Genomic DNA, 12392 nt, shown 5'->3' on the forward strand with positions numbered 1-12392 from the left:
ATCATACTCCACATTAATTATATTAAACAAGCTGAAAATGACAAACACTTCAAAAACCTTCCTTTCTATTTGTTAACACAAGCTTTCCATTCAGATTTAACCAATTAAAAGGGAAAGTTTTTGAAGTATTTAATATTTTTTAGCTAATGTAGTATAATTAAATGTGTATATATAGTGGACCAGTGGTGCATGATATAAGTAGAGAATTTACCTCCTCACAAACCCAGTTAGTTTTTGACCATAACATATATAATTGTCCCAGCTTCACTGCATCCAAGAAAAACAATCCCTTAAGACATCATTGAGAAATAAGATGTTAGTCCTAAAATTCTCCCCAGGATGCACAGCTCTACAACAAAAGACAACATTAATGAAGCATTGAATGAATGGAGAAAACAGAGACTAAAGAAAATAGAAAAATTTTACACTACATTAGCAGAAGCATACAAAGACATCAACAATTTAAAAAAAGGAAAACAAATGTTTAGACTTGCATGTGGAGACAAAGAATTTTGGCAATTTTCAATCGGATGATATCAACTTTATGAAAAAAAGTGACTCAATGGAGTCATTTCAACTTTATGACGAGTTGTGGGAAATACTGCCCCACACACCATTATAAACACGACGATAAAACTCTTCAATAAATTAACTCGCCACTTTTTCCATTTTAGAAATGTTAAAATAGTAACATTATAGAAATATAAGTTAAGCAATACATCAACAGTAAGTCTTTGTTTCATAGTGACATGTTTCACTATTTGTTAGAAAGTATTTCTTAAACATTTTTAACTTTTTGCCAGTCTAGGATGGTAGAAAGTTTTGTGGATGACCTTGTTAAGATCGATGACTTTCCAGATATCAATGTATGTTATTGGGATGAGTTTGGCACCACATAGTGTTTACTTACAAAACTTCTTTATTTTATTATTTTATTATTTTATTAAAGCTTATTTTTATTCAAATTTTGTATATTATTGATAATAATTTAATAATTGCTACTGCTTAAGCAACTTAAGTTGAGCCTAACAAAAAAAGGAAAGATGTAGGTCATGAGTTGGCTAAGTGCTAATTTTCTGAAACTGTTCATCATTGCTATTGAACTATTTTCTCAAGTTTCTACCACCGTTCACATCCTTTTGATTAAAGAGTTCTATAAATTCTCTAATACTAAACTCCATTGAACCTCCATTCATCCTCTGCGCATATATGTTCTGCATAGTTTCACCCACTCAAACATTACACATCATGTACCTGTGTTCAATTAAAAAACGAATAGAAGCGACAACATTTGTTGGGGGGGGGGGGGGGGGGGGGGGGGGGGGGGGTTAGATGACTGTGGGGTTATTTAATGGCGTTGTATTTGAAAGTTAATACTTAATACTAATAATGTTAACATATAATTGTAAACAGCATGAGGTTATCGGTTCACGTCTTGTAAAATGTGTCAAATGTGTCAAATATTATGTGCTGCTGATATTGCCTTTTTAAAAGAAAAAAAACTAGGGCTAATTACTTGAAAAGTCATTCAATTTGTCACTAAAACCTTTTTTGGGGCTCGAACAAAAAAAAATTCTATTTGAATCAATAAAAACGGCTAAATTAATTATCATGGGGCCGCGACCTGATTATGCTTATGTGGACAAACATTTGCCGGTTACACCCTAAAAAAAATTCACATGTACATCATCACTTTAAAATGCAAAAATTCCAGATCTGTATCAACATTCATCATCATTTATATATAAACACCAGATATCTAGCCTAAACAAACAATCAAACAAATACATCTAACCCTAAACAAACACAACATCTGCTAGGAAGAAAAAAGGTATAACAATAACTTTGAAGATTTGCAATCTATTAACAACATCATTAGACAAAAGATGGAAAAAACCACCACCGCCACCATGGATGAACAGCAGCCGCAAATCCATCGCCGATGAACAGAAGCCGCAAATCCGAATATAACCGGCAAGCTATATCTCGTTATAACGACAGTCTCGATCTGGATTTTGCTGTGGTTATATGCTGTTGAAGATCCGTCGGATTAGATTGATGGTGTTGATATTCAAAAGTATAACTGATCTGATGGATTGCTATTTCTCAATGGATTTGATTGATAATATAATTAGAAGTATAACTGATCTGATGGTGACTCTGTTTTGATTTGCGGCTGCCTTGTCCACGCCCCGCACGAATACTAACTCTCTTTTTCTTCTGCCGACGAAACTCTTTATTCAATTTTAATCCCCACTTCTCAATAATGATAATAATATATGGTGGGTGTTTCCAATGATTATGGTGGTGGTTACGATGGATTTTTCAGAGCTTAATATGATATGTGTATATAATTGCCCTTATTTTTAGTGTTGAGGAAGGAGAAAGATTAAAAGAAAAAAAGGAAATAGATCTGTGATTGTAATTTGGAGCAGACAAAGAGGCAACCAAAAATAAGGAAAAGGGTTAAGTCATAAGTGTGTTTGATCTTGTTTGGAACATATATGTATAGGTTTTAGGTAAAATAAAACAACTATTAAAGTAAAACAAATAAAACAATATGTTTTTCTTCTGTGATAATTACTGTGCATCATGAAAATCATCGTACATCAATTGCTTCGTGAATCTTCGTGCATCAATTTAACTATGATCTAAGGGTCAAGATCTTGTCTTATTTGTTTTACTTTAATACTTGTTTTACAATACTCAACCCCTATATGTATATAAATAAAATGTTAGTGGGAACTGATGTGGAATTGTTTTTAAAAGAAAATGACATGAAAATTACATGTAATTATTAAATGAAATAAAAGAAAATAAAAATAACTTTTAAAATTATTTTTGACTGGTTACTTACTCGCAACCCCATAATAGTCATTTTAGCCGGTTTTCTTGATTCAAATAGAACTTTTTTTTGTTCGAGCCCTAAAAAAGGTTTTAGTGACAAGTTGAGTGACTTTTCAAGTAATTAGCCCAAAAAAATAACATGATTCTTTAAACCCCCACCTTGTTGGCAACCTACAAATCAAGGAAACTGGTTAACGAAGAACTGTCAAAATATACAATTCACGATGTACCAAATAAAATAAAAAACATGCCCTACCAAACTAAAATCATCAATGTGCTATCAAAACAGTTACACGAATATCAGTTATTAAAACAAGCGAGATCTCGTGGTCAAGTGCTACTTTTCTGAAACTGTTCAGCATTGCTATTGAACCCATTTTCTCAAGTTTCTACCACTCTGCTCACATCCTTTCGTTTAAAGAGTTCATTCAATCCTCTAATATGACACACTCCATTGAAAATGCGTTTATCCCTGATTATTGCATTCATTAGTTGTTATGACAGAAGCCATTTCATTGTCCTCTACTTCAACTTTAGAACTGTTTGATAAGATATACACAATATAGAACTGTTTCCCGCACTTGCATCTTTTTCAACTGCCGCTGATGACTATAGATAGTTTAGAACCTTACGCCTGGTGTAGATTTCTAGATGGCTCTCAATAGTATTATATAAATTTAAGGAAAATTTAATGTCCCCAAGTCTAGCCTTGATAGCAAAAATCTGACACTTCCAAACAATTAATTTGATTTAGTTTTCAATATCATGTATAAATATGCATTATTTTCATTAGTTACCTCCAGAAATATTTGATTTAGTTCAATCCCTTTTTCTCCAGCCCCGGTAGCATGGAGTGTGCTTCCCGTAGCAAAAATCAGTATTAAAACAATACACAAAACAATTTTGTGTGCTTAACAATATGGTTATTACTTTACCTTAACATTTTGTTTTTAATACAATATAAAACTAAGTTGTTGAAACCCGTATACCGGTCCAACTTCCGAAGCTTCTTCACCAAGTTCATCAATTGCTGAAAATTTCCACTTGCAGTCATGTATTTCTATAAATAAAAAATTATCAATTAAACATTTCAAAATCAAAAAAAAGGAGAGTTCATCTGTTGAAGGTTATACCATCATGGATTGTTTCTCCTGGCTGTAGCGAAGCTGCAACAACCAACTTGGCTTTGTGAGCACACTAAATACACTTAAATTATATTACACAAGCTGAAATCTTCCATTACTTCAGAATTTTTAACTTTAATTGGTTAAATTTGTGCAATATAATTTAAGTGTATTTAGTGAGCTCACAAAGCCAAGTTGGTTGTTGCAACTTCACCACAGCTAGGAGAAACAATCCTTGAAGCACGTCATTAACAAGGAAGCTGCTAGTAGCAAAATCATCTCCATGATGCAAAGCTCTACAACAGAAGACGACATCAAGGAAGCATATCAAGAATGGAGAAAACGAGGTCTAAACAAAACAGATGATTTCTGACAATGGCAGAGGCGTAAAACGACCTCCCAAACTTCGAAAAAGGAAAACAGATTATGAAAGATGATAGTGGAGAGGATAGTGTGATAATTCTAAGTCAGTTGATATAAACTTTAACAGTTGGTCATTTCAACTTTGTGAAGAGTTAGGGGATAAAACTAATTAACTCAAAAACAATAATAAACATGATGGTATAACCTTCAACAGATGAACTCTCCATTTTTTCAATTTTAGAAATGTTTAATTGATAAACATTTTTTTATAAAAATACACGACTGCAAGTGGGAATTTTCAGCAATTGATGAACTTGGTGAAGAAGGCTCGAAAGTTGGACTGGTATACCGATTTCAGCAACGTAGTTTTAGATTGTATTAAAAACAAAATGTTAAGGTAAAGTAATAACCATATTGTTAAGCACAAAATTGTTGTGTGTATTGTTTTAACACTGATTTTTGCTAGAGGGAAGCACACTCCATGCTACTGAAGCTGGAAAAAAAAGGGATTGAACTAAGTGAAATATTTCTGGAGGTAACTAATGAAAATAATGCATATTTATACATGATAAATTGAAACCTAAATCAAATTAATTGTTTGGAAATGTTGGATTTTTGCTATCACAGCTAGACTTGGGGACATCAAATTTTCCTTAGATTTATATAAAACTGTTGAGAGCCGTCTAGAAATCTACACCAGGCGTAAGGTTCTAGATTATCTACAGTCAGCAGCGGAGTTGAAAAAGATGCAAGTGCGGCAAAGATTATATGGACAGAATATCATAAGCATAATCTACCATTCAACAACTTCACCACCTTCAAGTATTACATCTTTTATAGTTAGAACCATTGTCAATTATTGTTTTATATTTCTGAAATGATACCCTTTTTAGATAAGCATATTTCTTTTTTTAAAAAATGCAGAAAATTGCTTTCAATATATGCGACTCAACAAGTACCTAAAGCACAGAGACTTGAAGTAAGCATTCAACTCCATAGTGAAGTCAAACTGGCTTGAGAACATCGGAGAAATAAGGTACTAAAAAACTCTTGAGAAACACGAATTTTCTATTCTGATAGAATGTGTGAAGCCCGGAAAGCCGGACCAGAAGTAGCACGTAACCGAGTCAACCCAAGAGTACATGGGCTCGTTCACAGGTCATATAAATGTGAGCCCAAAAATTCACAGGCCGGGCAGGGACGGGTTTAGCCTGTGAAACTTGTAAAACTCAAGTAACCCGCTAAGAATGTTGCATCAGTAATATATATCACGTTATACCTTCTAGATCCTAAATATATAAAGATCTTACTCTTGATATGTAGTCTTGCTCATGAATGTGATGGTTTCTCAAAAAACTTTCTATTTTACATGGTTTGATTATTATCTTCAAACATGAAGTAAACAATTCAAGGTTATCTCTAAGAAGTAAATTACTTTTGTGACAAAGAGTGATTGTAACTTTGTAGTTTGTAAGGTATCGTAAACCCAAGACCAGTTAAAACAAAACTATGTTACTGTCAATTTGTTAGAAAAGTCGGGTCGGAAAGTTTTTAGAATTTGGCTGACGCCCATTACTTAACCCTGATCGAACACGAACCGGACAAACATGGTCTAGTTTACGGTCTCCAATCCTAACATAATTTGACAGCCGGTTCGGGTCGGGTTTAGGCCCATGATCGCCCCTAGGTGGATTTCACAGGGAATGTATGATGATCAATAAACTGTGTGTATGTGTGTGTGTGTTTGTATTTGTTACTTTTTTATGTTATATGATTGTTTCCCGCAGCAAGATACAGAGGTGAGGAAGACAAGCGAAGGGAAGGAAGGCTCAAAGAAAGGGTCACAAGAGACTAACAAAGAAAGCATTAAATGAAATTATTTCATCGATTTTTATAATATCATAATAATCTCATGTGTATTTAGTATTTGCAGATTTGAAACCATAGTATTGCAAGTTTACATACATGTATCCAGTTATTAGTTATTAGTTATTAGCCATTAGCTAGCTAGTTCACTTCAATAAAAATGATGAACCAATGCACTGCAAGACAATTAAAACTTCTTTCGAATACATTCTTATACAAAATGTGAGGTTGGGTCGAGCCAAAACACTATGACCGGATTGGAACAATAACGAGGTTCAAATGACCGGTCATATAATGTCTTTTAGACTTACTTTTTTGTATAATTTGGTTTTAAAGTTTTTACCATACATCTTTACATAATTGTCAAAGGCGAGCGCATCTTAAGCCCGGGCTCAAAGAACAGGCAATGCCCAACAACGTCGCTTGGATATGTAGGCCCAGTCAATGATGTGAAAAAGGCACCTAAACAGGATATAGAAACCAGTTATAAGGTTATAGAAACCTGTTTTGTGCAAATTGGTTTCTATTCTTTTTAGGTCTTATTTATAATATTTTGGCCGACTTATAAGGAGTTCTAGTTTATCAATCAACCATACTAACCATGTTTCTTTTAACACCCAAGGTATTGGTGTTTATATATTCTTTTATAAACTAAGGTTTGACTTCTGATATTTATCTTTTCATTTCATTCGTATTATCTATTAATTGTGTGACTTTTAGATACATATAATTTATTATAATATGCATATAGAAACCAGTCTTCATAGGGTTTCTATTCTTTTTTATTTTAGAGCTATAGAAACCGGTTTCCATACTTTAGTAGTGTAACTTTTGCTTTTTTTAGTTGGTTTTATATTTTCAAATCCAAACTTTAATAGTGTATGTTTTCGTCTTTTTGTTTTTCAATTTATGAACAATTTGCTTTTAGGTTTTTGGTAAAAATTTATGGGTTTTTGAATGGTATTTAGTAATTTAAATGACATTTGATTTTTTTTTTCTTAGGTGCGCCTTTTTTTTGCCCAGGCCCTGTGCTTTTTTGCGCCTCTCGCTTTCGCCTCATTTGAGGTCTTTGCGCATTGAGTTCACTTTAGCTTATGACAACTATGTAACTTTATTTATTTGCATCTCGTAAATGTTGTTTAAGTTGTTTATTCGTGTTCAACCCAGTTTTCAAAACATCATTATAACCTACCGCCCTCTATGTGTGTGTATATATATGTTACTACATATATTTACTTTTAGAAAAAAAACAAAGATAACTAAACTATGACTTAATTGTCACAAAAAAGCTATTATCCACAAGATAATACATCAAAAAATGACTGTCACATATTCATAAATAAAACATATATAATATAAGATCATCTCTTAATTATAGCTTAAAGATAACAAAAGGACAGGGAGTGTACCTTTGTTTAACTCCATATATCAATCAAAGAAAGCATGAACATCGTGTTTTGGTATGAATGTTGTTACATATATCCTGCAAGATTAACATCAATCAATCTCTACTTCTATTAACATACATATAAATAAATACATCATGAATAAAGAGATATAGAAAAATTTACATCTATCTATCTATCTAATAATTATAATCCCAGGTCAGTTAAATACAAGGAAAAATATAGATCATTGTATTGATCGATGGTGCTGTAAAGAGATAATAGAAAACATCCCACATAAATAGATAATTACAAATAATAATAATAATAATAATAATAATAATCCCATATCTCTTATATACAGTAAATATATACACATATACATCTCAAGATCATACAGTGAAGACCGCAAGATACTGCCACCGACAAACCAACGTGAAACTTTAGTAGTTTCAAGCAAATATAGACCCAACCCTCAGCCATGTATTTCAAATGCCGTCCTTGAGTCCTTAGTTTGAGAAAAGAGTAACAAAACGAATCAAAGTAATCTTTATGATCTTTTAGTTATTTGGTATAACTTTATTTTCTTGTTGAGGTTTTTACTTATCAGGGATGTGGAATCTATGAAAGTTGAAAAGTTGATGTCTTTCTCCAATTGGTAAACCTCAATTATATAATTGAATGTCTAGACTTCTCATTGGTACTTTAAATTCGATATAGAGCATATATAACCTTCGCTATCACTTGCTCGTTATGAGTTTGTTAAAACTTAACTGTATATTATATTAGTTATGTAGTGTATAATTTTCAAATTATTGATGGCTTGTTGTCTTAACTCTACTTGATGGGGTTTTTGCTAATAAAATCAACATAAAAAGCTACGTCTTATTGATTCTATTTTTTTTTACAGAAAAAGATAACTAAATTATGATTTAATAAAATTAATGTCCACATAATAACAAGATAATACAATATCACAAAGGGACATGGTGCGTACCCTTGTTTAACTCCATATATCAATCAAAGATCTGTAAAGCAAGAACATCGTGTTTTCGTATGGATGTTGTAACACAAACTGAACCTCGTATAACCTGCACGATAAAGATCTATGTCTACTTATAAAGAGATACAAAATACATCTGATATTTATACAATAATTATACATCTGTTATATTAAAAAAAAACATCCCAGATAAAGATATACAAACTACATCTAATATATATATAAGGGGAAATCTATTATGCTGTTAACAGGACTACTGCTACTCTCACAAACATCATCTTCTTCAACTTGCACGTGATTAAAAATATATAATAATCATGGGTCTGTTGTATACAGTGAAAATATAGATCACTGAGTTTCTTTTATATACTGTACCTTTTAATGATTTCCATACGCAAATCAACAGCTTGCAAACAAAGCCCAGGATTCGTTATTCTAGCTACCAGTTTGTGTTAATATAATAATATCCAGGAAATTAGACAAAGGTTTTATTGTTTTTGATTGATCAGAAGAGAGAAAGAGAGAGGATGATAACGAAGAAAGCAGAAAAAGGGAGGCGGATAATATTTGTTGTTATTTTTTATTTTTTTATTTTTTTTTTGTGGTGTATGGTATGTCTTCTGAACTAAACGGTACAAAGTCAACTATATGAAGTTTATTTAATCTTAGATATTGGTTTTCATTAATTGATTATATACTTAAACATTAACTGAATGGTTGAAATATTATACATTTTTATATAAGGTTTTAAGTTCAAGTCTTGGTGAGGACATAAGGATTTCTCTTTATGAGGGCTTGGCTTGGGTATACTCATGTTCAAGTCTGAAGGGGCAGGGTTTACCCCTATTGATCGTCGTGCCTTCGGACGGATTAGTAGGGGTTTTCTCCCCATCGCGTATTTGAAATACGCATTTATACTTCGACGGAGCTCTCTAACGCGGACCCGGTTAAGACAACATATGCTAGATCTTCCGCTGTCGAATCGCGACACGAAGTTTCCAATGAAATTCACCTTTCAAAAAAAATATATAAGTTCTTTTTATATAAATTAATTTATGTTTATACACTACAACAAATTACTCAATTCTACATACTTTATTCTACGCAATTTTGAAAAGTACATAAAATATTATTGGATCGTTCACACTTATAAATGTGTAAAAAATGTCTACATCAATAAGTGCGTACAAGTTTAAAAGTTTCACCATTTCTTCGAGAGTGATTTCTTCGCACTTGTGTAAAAATCACCCATGAAGAAATGAGTTTTAGAGTGCGTAGAAATCACCTGCGAAGAAATGATCTTCACATTTTAAATGTGAAACTTGTAACCTTTTTTGTACTTTTTACTATAGACTATTTATACACATTTTTAAGTGCGAACAACTTAGCATATTTTTTCTCATTTTAAAAAAAATGGTGCAGACAAACGACAATTTTTTTATAGTAATACTTTATTATTAGATTTTAGACTCATGTCAAATATACGGGTTTTACAGCATTATCAATATAATAATTAACTAGATTATTACTCGCGTATTACGCGAGAAATATATATAATTAATGACATGTTGAATTTTTATAATTATCATAAATTAACAAATATTTAACCAAGTAAGAACTAAACTATTAAAAAAATGAAGTTACATTACTGGTCGTTTATATTCTGGTTAACAGTGATCAGACAGTTATAAAATGGATACATCAACTATTAGAGGTATCGTTAATTAAGGTTTTCGTTCTTTGGATGTATTTCATTCATCCAGATATATCTGCATTGTCATTATACTTGTGCTTTAACATTTTGCTTAAATAATTTACTTATACACTAAAATTACTAAGCAATTTAATTATCAATCTATACATCGTATGTTGTATTAATCTAACTTAAAATTTTCAAATAATTATTTTTCTGATATAATTTTTATAGCTTACTAAAAACTCCATATTTGTTTTTTTAATTCTTTATTAAGAAGATCAGTTTGATATCCGGTCCAGTTTTCAAAACATTGATTTAATAAAAACATTATATGACAAAAATCCTTATAACCAAATCTCGTTATATGATAAAAATCCTACACAAAATAAAATTTAATAAAAATGTAGTACATTAAAAAAAGTTATTGTAAAAACATTTAATAATTAATTTTAAAAATAAAAAATGATGTAGAATATAAACAAAATTAGTTTCCATAATTATATCATTAAAAATATAAAATAATTAATGTCTACAAACTTAAATAAGAAAATAATAATAATTTAAATTTATTAAAATAAAATTAAATCTAAAAAAGTTAAATAAGGTATATGACATCATCATTTGATCTAACGGCTCTAAATAAAAGTTGAACTTCATCCAAAGGTCCATACTTCTGTAACACCTCGAACTAGGGCTCGAAATATTACGGAAAATAAATAGCACATGATGGAATTATCGTAGGCAACTAAATGTCATAAAATGAATTCGGTAAATTCAACAAGTCTAATCAAATACAACCACAAAATGCATAAGGAGCAGAAAGCCATCAAGCGTTTACAAAACAATTCCAAAAGATGGCAAACGATCCTAAGCATAATGCAAAAGAATGGGCAAATGAATCCTTGATTCACGAAAGTCCAAGCCCGAGGTCCAATTAATCTATCAATCATGCGTCTTGTCTTGGGGATACCTGGTCACCTGAAAAGTGTACTAAACAAGTCAACACGGGGTTGGTGAGTTCGTAGAAATGGTTCACAAGGAACCATTGTCGATAGTCACAATGTCAAACCACAACAAGGTCATATGGAGTAAAATAGTCACGTGTAATAAATGAGCACAAGTGGTGAAAATATCCAAGTCACGTATCGTATGTATGTATGTGCCATGATGAATGTTAAATGTAGGTCAACCATGTCACATAAAGGGTTTGCATTGCGTGTAAAGCGCATAAATAAGTATACATTGCGTGTAAAGCGCATGAATTAGTATAAATTGCGTGTAAAGCGCATAAAAGTATATGTTGCGTGTAAAGCGCATAAATAAGTATACGTTGCGTGTAAAACGCATAAAAGTATATGTTGCGTGTAAAGCGCATAAAAGTATATGTTGCGTGTAAAGCGCATAAATAAGTATACGTTGCGTGTAAAGCGCATAAAAGTATATGTTGCGTGTAAAGCGCATAAAAACGTATATGTTGATTCCAATCACAACCCAATATCCATCCATTCCATAACACAACACGTACCTACACTTCGGAGGATTTTACTTTCATCAAGTCCTGGATGCTTATATATAGGGTCACCCGCAGCCTTCCCACCACATCTAAAACCCTTTGAAAAGCATAACCGACTTCCATGTAGGCACAACTATCCTAAATAATCATAATATCACAAACATACGCAAAACTAACCAAGTAATGGATAAACTGTCAAACAAGTTAATCAGACAATCAAACGACTAAACAAGTAGTTGTACACTTTCCAGCCCGAATCTCAAGCGAGTAGGGAGCTACGGAATTCACCTTTGCCAAGCAATAACAAGATAATATCAAGCTATGTATGTCCAACATTCGCCAAATGTCCACAACCTATCAATATATATCACAATACAACTGATGTCAACGCTTGGAACCCTAGAAATGACTTCCAACCCTTGAATGACTTTAGGGGTTCGAAAAAGAAACCAATGGACCCGTAAGAATGTGTACAAGAAGGTATGGGTCGACTCAACTACCATGGACGATCAACAAGCTCGAAGGATTCTTTTGTAGACTACTCAGTAGACTATTTTAGGCTTGTGTAGACTATTTTCATAATGTGTAGACTATT

General features: G+C 32.1%; 1 long non-coding RNA gene across 8 annotated transcripts; it reads right to left on the reverse strand.

The window, feature by feature from the left end:
- Positions 1 to 3025: 3025 nt before the first annotated feature.
- On the reverse strand, positions 3026 to 9197 carry LOC122599322. Of its 8 annotated transcripts, XR_006323906.1 has the most exons (6): positions 8964 to 9197; positions 8583 to 8676; positions 7610 to 7683; positions 4158 to 4267; positions 3981 to 4013; positions 3026 to 3907 (listed from the first exon to the last, which is right to left on the reverse strand). It is a non-coding gene; the product is annotated as an uncharacterized LOC122599322 (long non-coding RNA). The 8 variants fall into 8 exon arrangements; XR_006323905.1 differs by having other exon boundaries at positions 3026 to 4013; XR_006323901.1 differs by having other exon boundaries at positions 3981 to 4267.
- Between the last annotated feature and the right edge of the window lie 3195 nt (positions 9198 to 12392).

This window comes from Erigeron canadensis, chromosome 5 (genome assembly GCF_010389155.1).
Source record: "Erigeron canadensis isolate Cc75 chromosome 5, C_canadensis_v1, whole genome shotgun sequence".
NCBI lineage: Eukaryota > Viridiplantae > Streptophyta > Magnoliopsida > Asterales > Asteraceae > Erigeron > Erigeron canadensis.